The 8,847-nt window shown below is 45.4% G+C and overlaps 1 long non-coding RNA gene across 1 annotated transcript; it reads left to right on the top strand.

Moving 5' to 3' along the window:
• Window positions 1-299: 299 nt before the first annotated feature.
• On the top strand, window positions 300-4,519 carry LOC109268277 (uncharacterized). Its single transcript, XR_002080555.2, has 2 exons — window positions 300-2,073; window positions 2,940-4,519. It is a non-coding gene; the product is annotated as an uncharacterized LOC109268277 (long non-coding RNA).
• The last annotated feature ends 4,328 nt before the right edge of the window (window positions 4,520-8,847 follow it).

The following is an 8,847-nucleotide window of genomic DNA, read 5'->3' as shown; positions in this document are numbered from 1 at the left end:
AGCATTGTGGCTAGACCAATGCTTGAGATACAACAGGCTTGGACTTGAAATTTGATTACGCCACTAAATAACCAGGTGCTATTAGGGAGTCAAACTCTCCAAGCCCCAGTCTTTCTGCCAGTGAAATGGGGACCAATCATTCCTCATATTTTTGTTGTGAGGATGAGAAACTACGGTCTTAGCACAATGCCCATAGCACATGTTTGCTAAAGGGGGGGTATCCTTAACATCATTCATGGCCATTATTATGCTCTGTCTTTAAGTTGTGTGGGCATTGGCCAAAACTCCCACACTCTGAAGCGAAGTGGGTGAGGGTGATGGGTGAGGGCTGCATTTACCGTACGGTGGGGGTCTGCTCTGGCGGCCGAGGGCACGGAGCGGTCAGGTCACGGAATGCAGCAGGCTCGGGGCCGACACTACCAAAGCCCCTAGGCCCCGCAAGGACCAGCTTGTTTCATTAAAACAAAGGGAAGGGTTTCCTTGGAAATCCTATTTTTCCCCAGATTTCCCTCTTGGCTGCTTCTGTGGCCACACATGTTTCCGATGAGTCCACATTCAAATGAATTTCAGCCGACAAATAACTCGATACAGCTCTTTGGTGGGAGAGAATTCCTTCGGGATGAGGTCGTGGTTTGGCTACAGTAAAATTAAAAATAACCCAGAACCCCCCGCCGCCCAGGCTGGCATCAAACCAGGACAGTGCATTTGGGAACCATTATCGGGTTTATCGGGGTAACATATCGCAGAAAACCTGCTTCTGTTTATAGACCATTTTATTATTCCGTTTTGACATTTCCCTTTTTTCTTCAACCTTTTTCCCCCTTAAGCAAATATCTATTAGACTGAATTGAAATGTGATCCAACCAAATATACTGTTTTTCAACTTCAGGCTAAAGCAGGTCTGACTAGAAGCAGAAACGCTTAAGTGAAAAGTTATGATTTACTTTCTTTCTAAAGGGAAACAGTGTCAGAAGGAGAATTTTATGTGACAAGGGAGCTTGTGGAGCACGGAGCAGGGGGCTGGCGGCTGACGGGGGGCCTGGGAAAGCCCTGGAGCTTAGAAGGCCAGGAACGACCCTGCCCGAGCACCCCCGGGGGGAACACTGGGAAGAGTGCACAGGCAGAACCTGCTTTTTCCAAATCGGCAAAATCCCCAGATTGGATGGTACGTATGTGAAGGGTCACATCAGGAAGAAAACCTAGAGATGGTTGACCTCCCTCCACCCCTGTTATCTTACTATTGGGTAAACTGAGGCCCACAAGGCTGCAATGACTCGCCCAAGGTAACTACACTGAGCTCTGGAGCTCAGCACATGTGAGTTTGAGGACCAGCTCTACCACAAGACCCTGGGCAAGAGACTCAACTTTCTTGTGTCTCAAGTCCATTGTCTATGAAATGGGGTGATGACTGTTTGTGCCCTGCCTATGTCAGACAGTGATGGAAAGATCCAATGGAGAAACAGCCAATAGAGCAATTACTTCCTGAGTGCTTTTTCTGTCCTGTGCGCCGTCCCAACCCTTCACACACCCACCTGCTACTCACAGCAATCCTACCAGGTAGATTCCAGGATGGTCCCAATCCTGAAATAAGAGAGCTGCGTGAGGCTCAGATAAGTTCAGTGACACGACCACAGTCAGGTCGTTGGAGGACAGTAGATGCTTGATTTGAACCAGGAGCAGATTCTGATATGAGAGTCTGTGCTCTTGACCTTGACGTGAGCGGGTCTCTGTGACCCCTTAAATCAGAACCCCGATTCAAGGGTGAAATGTGAAGTCCATGCTCAGCCGGGACAGAAGCCCAGGTCTTCTGAGTCTTGACCCTTTGTCCTGTGTCCTTTGCCAGGGCCCGAACTGTCCAGCTTCCATCTCCAACTGGGGAGAAGGCCAGGCTGCTTTCTTGCCCTTGTTGTCAGGCCTGGAGCAACAGATGAAATGATGGAATGGAAAGGTGATTTGGACTCTCCGCGAACGCAACAAAGTACAGACCCGGAAGGAATGTGTGCTGGCGAGTGCTGGGGGCTCCAGAGGCGGGCCTTCCCTGAAGACTGACATGCACGTAACAGCATTTCCTGGGTAAGGCTGTGAGGTTGTGAGGTCCCCGTGGTTGCTGAATCGCGCTCTGCCTTTGTGTCTGCTCTCCTCCCTCTTCCTCCTTCCCTTTGACTTCTGATTGTTCCCAGGCATGACTGCCTCCTGGCTCCCCTCTTCATAAGTGCCTGAAGGTCTGATGCTCTAACTTCCTCTATCATATCCATGTTCCTGTCCCGTTTGCTGTCTGTGTTCCAGCTCCACTGCTGTGTGTGTGTGCGTGTGTGTGTGTGTGTGTGTATTTTGTTCTGACTTCTTGGATGCACCAGGCTCTCCCTTCCCCCGGGGGCTGTTGCCTTGGCCCAGAATGCTCTGCCCTCCACTCTGCCCAGCTAACAACCCACCCTTCAGGCCGAGGTCCCAGTGTCCTTCCTCAGATATAACCTCCCTGATCCTCTGTCTTAATCTCTCCCTACATCTCCTTGTTTTTCTCTCTCATAGAACCATTCCTTTTCCTTTGTGCCTTTCTGACACTGCACTTATTTCGTTTTTTACCTATCTCTTTATCGAGACCGGAGCTCAACAAACTATCTATCACTGCAATAAACTATTGCAGCCTGTACAGCCTGAGTAGAAATGATTTTTACATTGTAAATGGCTATAGAAGCACCAATATAATATCCTTGATTTTGCTTCTTTGCCCTGCAAAGCCTAAAATATTATTACTTGTATTTATCTTTTAAGATAAAGTTAGCTTACCCCGCTCCAGACTGTAAACTCCATGAAAGCATAGACCATATCTCTTTAATCTACTCCGTGTACCGATTACCTGATTCAGTGCCTGGCATATAGTGGATGTTCAGTCAAAATTGGTTTACTGAAATGATCAATGAATTCTCCCCTCTTTCCAGCTCCCCCAGTGGAAGGCTGTGGGTTTGGTAGGAAGAATTCACGTGGCATCCAAAAATCTCATTTGAACTCCAACGCTACTGTTTGTTAGCTGTGGGGCTCCGGGTCGGTCAACATCTTTGAACCACAATTTCTTCATCCTTTGAATGAAGTTAATAATGGGAGGGGTGAAATAAGGTTATAAACATAAAGGTGACTTGACAAAATGTAAAGACCATGTAAAATGTTAACTATTGTCATACTAATTGATGCTATTGTGCCAAATATCAATTTATTGCCTGTTAACTCCAAATTCACCTTTTGCTGCTTGCTCTGTGATGATGAAGGACCCTGGAAATATTTTCCCTTTGTCAGCTCATGCAATGTTTAGCTTTTCCAGTAGAGGGCGCAGAAGGGACAGGTCAAGAAGAAGGGACTTCACTCTGGTGGGCTGCTTCCTCCTCCTACCGTTCTGCTGCCAGGGTCACATTTAGGGGCATCTAGTGGGGCTCCCCCTATCAAGTTGTGGTGGCCACCCTATGGACAATTTCCCTTTGACTTTCAGTGCCACCTCTAAGGGCTCACAGGCTCTCCAGCGGCCAGCTCCCAGCTTTGCCTGCATCACGGTAGGTTTCCAGCTTGTCAGTCATGCCTGTGGTTTCTTGCCTCCCATCTTTGGCCCGCAAGCACCACGGAGGAGCCTTTCTTTCTTACCAATTCCAGCTGTGGGCCCCTGCCCATCTGTCTCAGCCTCCTTATACCTGGGAGGGGTATTTCAGCTGTAGTTTCCTGTCCACCACCCTCGTCCTGGTGTCTGGGCATCAGCTTTGACCTGGGACAAGCCACTGAGCTTCTCCGCTGTCCACAGAGTACAACCTACACCTTCTCCAATGAGGAGAGTCCCATCCTAGGAGAAAGCCCTCTGCCTTCCCAGTTTATTTCTCCCACAGATGCCCTCCATCAACCTTAGGGAATTCTTAGGTGACTCATCACTCCTTTATAAGATGAACTGTGGCTATTGTCCTGGTTAGTCATTATTTATGTTACATTTTCTCTGTTCAAATAACTGTATGCATTCTGTCTCCTGATCGTGCCCTGGCTGATGGAGAACTGTTGTGGCAAGTAGTCTCAGGAGATAGACCCACAAAGATGAGATTTAAGGATTGGTTTGGTTGTGTCTTTAAACTTGAATGTAGTGCTGGGTTTTTTGTTTTTGTTTCCTAATGGGAAATGAGAAGCTAGTGGTCCATGGCATGCAGTGGCCTGCTGGTTAGTCAAGCTGTCACCTGTGGTTGAATGTGGTGAGGTGCCAACTGAAGACATGCCTTGGGAGCCCAAGTGGCTCCTGCACATGACCATTTGGTAGTAATGATGGCCACGGGAGCTGTGGTGTGGGAGGACTCTTCTGAGTACAAGCGAGCAATTACAGAAAAAAAAAAAGACAAACTCTAGTCCTTTAACTATCGACTCAAGTCATATGTTAAGGATCAGAAAGACCCTAAAATATGCCGTTTTTTCTTATAACCACAGGGCTACTATTAGGAAAATCAACAAAAAAATGTATTGGGCAGGTTGCTGAATTAAAATGGCAGTTGCATTCAAAGTCTTGTCAAGGTTATCCCGTGAAAGTCAGGGCATTTATTGGGAATTACGAAGATACGAAAATCTGGCATGAGAACAACTGGTTGGATGCAGATGATACTGACGATCTTGAGCCTCCAAGTTGCTCCGAGTCCATTTGCCACTGAAATTGACTTCTTGGAGACTAGCCTTCCTTTACCTGAAAACCTTCTCATAAATTTACCTGGGGTAGGTTATTCCTGTCCCCTGCCTTAATAGAGGCTGATTATTTTCTTCAAAAATCTACCACAACCACGTCTGTTGCCCCTGGATCCATAGCCAAGGTCACATCTGTACCGGCTCCGGCAATAAAAATACCTACCAAAGCCCGGGTGGAAATAGTTTAAACCAAAAAGGATTTAAATTTCTGCTAATATATAAGTAGAAAGCAGGGCACATGAGTGGAAGCTGATTTGATAGATGTTAGACCAAAGAAGGTAGAATATAACAATAGAGTGGGCCAAATTCATTTGATATTACTAAATATTCCAGATCATGTGCTAACTCCTACATCTAGCGGTGGCTCTTAGCTTACTTGGGAACTATGAACCTGCTGGAGAGGTGCAGTTTGTAGAGTGAGGAAATGCAGAGGATTTCCAGCCTCCTCTCTACCCTCCAAAAGACCAACTTTGCTGGGGAGAAAACCATATAGATCCATGTGAAAAGTGAGTCAGAAACAATCTCTTAGGAAGGCAGCCACCTGGGAACAGTGGGAAAACAAGCAGCATAAATAGCCACAACTGTGGTGTTCAGAAGGGTGGGCTGGAGGAGTCAGAAGCCATTCGTTGGAAGGGAAGGGCTTTTGTTGGAGGTGGAGGGATGCCTAGGTGTGGGGCGGTCATGACAATGGAGTGGGGTAGCTGAAAGAGAGAAGCAGGCTTTTAGATCAAGAGTGAAAGCATGGCCACAGAGCAGGGTCTTCAGATCTGTGGAGTCTGACAAATGTCCCACAGATGCTTAGGGAAACTCAAGGTCCCAACAACAGACTGACTCCCATGTGTAAGTATGACCTATGACCTCAGCATCTTTGGCCTGTGTCTGGGGCTGTGGTGCTTCCTTTCTAGATCCAACTGGCTCATAACCACAGTAATAGCACTTTGATAAGATGCAATAGTATTGCGACTGGGATTTTGGTAAAAAAAAAAATATGGCTCAGTTCTTGGGCAAGTGGCTTCCCCTTGGTGAATTTGCCTTCCTGCCTAAACGATGAGCAACTTTCACTAGGCCATCCCTCAAGCTTTGAGAATTTAGGATTCTTGTCTTTATGTTTTTTAAAGTTAAGTCCATACAAAGTGTCCTATTTGAAGGTCTAGAAACCAGTAAGATAGGAACAGAGGTACCAGTTTCTCTGAGAAGAGACTATCCACATCAGCGTGGAAAGAAAAATCAATGGGCTCTACTTGTTCTGTCTTCCAGACTCTGATGTTCATAACGTTGCTTCACTTAAGGCTTCTGAGCATTTGTAGTAGTTGGTTAATCAAAAGTGCCATTAAAAGAACTATAATCCTATACTTTAGCTGAAGATAAAGAATATATTAAAAATCAATGTTAAATGGTTAATTGACCAGTGTTTCTTTAGAGGTATAAGCTCCCCAGCCCTGGGGTGTGCAGGTATCAGCAGAACGACTCTCTTCTAGGAGTGTCACAAAAGGGCGTTTCTGAATGACATAGAACCCAGAGAACACGTGCCAAGCTGTCACTGTCCAGATTTATGCTGATTAAGCTATGAGATAAATATGTGTGCTGGTCACTTGGGGTTGGCTTACTCCACCTATCACAGCAGAGAAGGAAACACTTCCTTTGTTCATGGGTCTATTTCTGAATTGCATGGATATTACAACCCTGATATATCGGTACCTTATGCTTTTTTCTTAACTAAGGAAGAGACTTGTGAAAAGAAATAAGAGAAGACACAGAAAGCTGGGTGACTGCCACAAGGCTAAATTGGATATGTCATGAATAATAAAATAAAGATGAAATATGCCTTATTATTTGCAAATTTAACTAAATCTATGAGAAATATTTAATTATAGCTATAAAAGTTGTCATCAAAATGACCTACCCTAATATGAACATAAAAAGAGTAGACAATGAAATCTTCATTAGTTAATTAAAATTTCTTAATTTAATGAAGTAAATGTCATTCAGATAGATGAAGTTAAACAAACATGGTATGCCCTGTAGTTTACAAATGAGACCCTGAAAATAAAAATGGTTAGAAAAGTAAAACTCTGTCTTTGTTTTGTGAACTTGTTCATTCAGTGCCCTCACTATAGTCTAATATAACATGCATGTTATCAAATGTCAGAGCTGGAAGGATCCAGGACAAAATGGATGGGACTCGGTAAACATTTCTGCATGCGTGGATAATCATCTGCTCCAGCACGCACAGGGAATTTAGAGGAAGAAACACCTGGTGCCAGAAGCACTGACATTGGACTAAGGATAAAATACCTCTTCTACAAGGATATAGCAGCAATGGTGGCTTTATAGACACTATCCGACATCTTCGGATGAATTACTCAGTGTAGATGCCAATGACGGTATTAGGTTGAGCTGGGGGTGAAAGAATGAGGACGATCGGATGTCTGTCTCTCCCACTACCGCGTGGCAATCATCCTTTGTAGATCGCGAAGTGAGTTTAAAAACTTCATTAACCGATCAAAGTCCCAGACCAGGACTTGTTGAGAGGAATGTATCAACGTTGGCTTCTGCAGGAAAAGCAGGCCAAGCTCAGGAACCCAAAGGAGACAATATTCTGGCACTGGGATGTGTGCTATGTTCACCAGCCAGTGTCTCCAGACCCGCTTGATAAAGGATTCCCTTGTCCCCTCTATGCAAATCTGTACTTTGAGGTGATAGTTGCACATACCTCCTAAGCTATCCTAGATCTAGTCTTTGAAAGATCAGAGATTGATTGAAGTCTCCATTCCCCGATGCTTCATTCATGTATTGTTACCCCCTCCTGAAGCTATCATTTCCTTTACTCCGTGACATATCAGTGCCTAGGCTGTGGAGTCCCCAAGTCCCGAGATTCAGCTTTGAAGTTTCTTAGGGCCAAAACAGCTGCCCCAAACCAGCACGTTGTGGAGAACCCCGGGAGAGGTGTGATGGGAGCCATGTAGAACTGGTGGCTTGGAGCGCAGTGGTATGACCCAAACCATCCCTTCCCATTGACAACAGGTGAATTGTCACTGATCTTGGCTTACTGGGGAACACTGTGACCTTTAAACCTTTGTACATATTAGCTGTGCAAACACTCGTATTCAAAATATTACCTATGTTTCCAGCCTCAGTTTATGCACCACAGCCCCTAGAGAGATAAGACTCATAATTCCATGTTCACATCATCTACCTTCTCGTTCTTTAGGGAATTAGACAGAACCTCAGAGCTCCTGGGAAACTCCCATAACTTCTGGACCAGAGTTTCCAAAATGTGCGTTTCAATATCCTTGGTCTTCAGTGTTCCATGAATGTCAGGCAGTGAGCAAGTAGGCATCCAGACCCACCGTCCCCACCTCTTCAACCAGCTCTGGTTTTCTGCGTTTCATGGTGTTCTAGGTAAGCTTTTGTTTAAACACAGGGATTTTTAGGCAAAAATGTTTAAATTACCTACCTACAGCCACTGTTGCGAAGAGGAACTGAAATAAACACTCCTGTGTCCTTAACACATGGCTTACGGGTATTGAGTGTGCAAGAAGGTTCATGTTTCTGAAGCACAGTGATTGAGAGCATGAGCCGTGGAACTCAGCTGCCTGGGTCAGAATTCTAGACCTGCCACGTACAGCTCCGAGAGCTTGGAGCATTTCCTTAGCACCTTTGTGTCTCAGTTTTCTTCGCTGTAAAAAATGAGGATAGAGAGGTTAATCTGCATAACATACCTTCTGGGCCCACCTCCTGGTAAGTGCTATTCATAAGCATTTATACTTACTTGTATCCTCACTATAATTGTCGGTTCCCTCTCCAGTTCCTCCCTTCAGTCCATATTTTCCAAATCATCTTCCCATAGAGCCATCAAAATAATCTCTGGAAGGCATAAATTCAGCCATGTCGCTTCTCAGTTTAAAATCTTTCCCTCTCTTCCTATCACCCTCATATATTTTTGCCTTCTTGTCCAGCCTCACCTTCTACTGGTCTCCCATCTTTTATACCCCCAGGGAAAAAACCCATGTGCACCAGTTATATGAAGTCCTTGATGGTGCCATGCTCTCCTGCCACATGCTGTCACTTCTGTCTGATATAGTCACCCTCTTCTTCCTGCCCCTATGTCTGTCTCCCTCTGGTCCTCAGAGCTCAGCTCAGCCACCATCA

Source organism: Panthera pardus, unplaced genomic scaffold (assembly GCF_024362965.1).
Source record: "Panthera pardus isolate Hobbes unplaced genomic scaffold, ASM2436296v1 HiC_scaffold_26, whole genome shotgun sequence".
Taxonomy (NCBI): domain Eukaryota; kingdom Metazoa; phylum Chordata; class Mammalia; order Carnivora; family Felidae; genus Panthera; species Panthera pardus.
The sequence above is the reverse complement of the archived record's forward strand: the minus strand, read 5'-3'. Positions and strand labels throughout refer to the sequence as shown.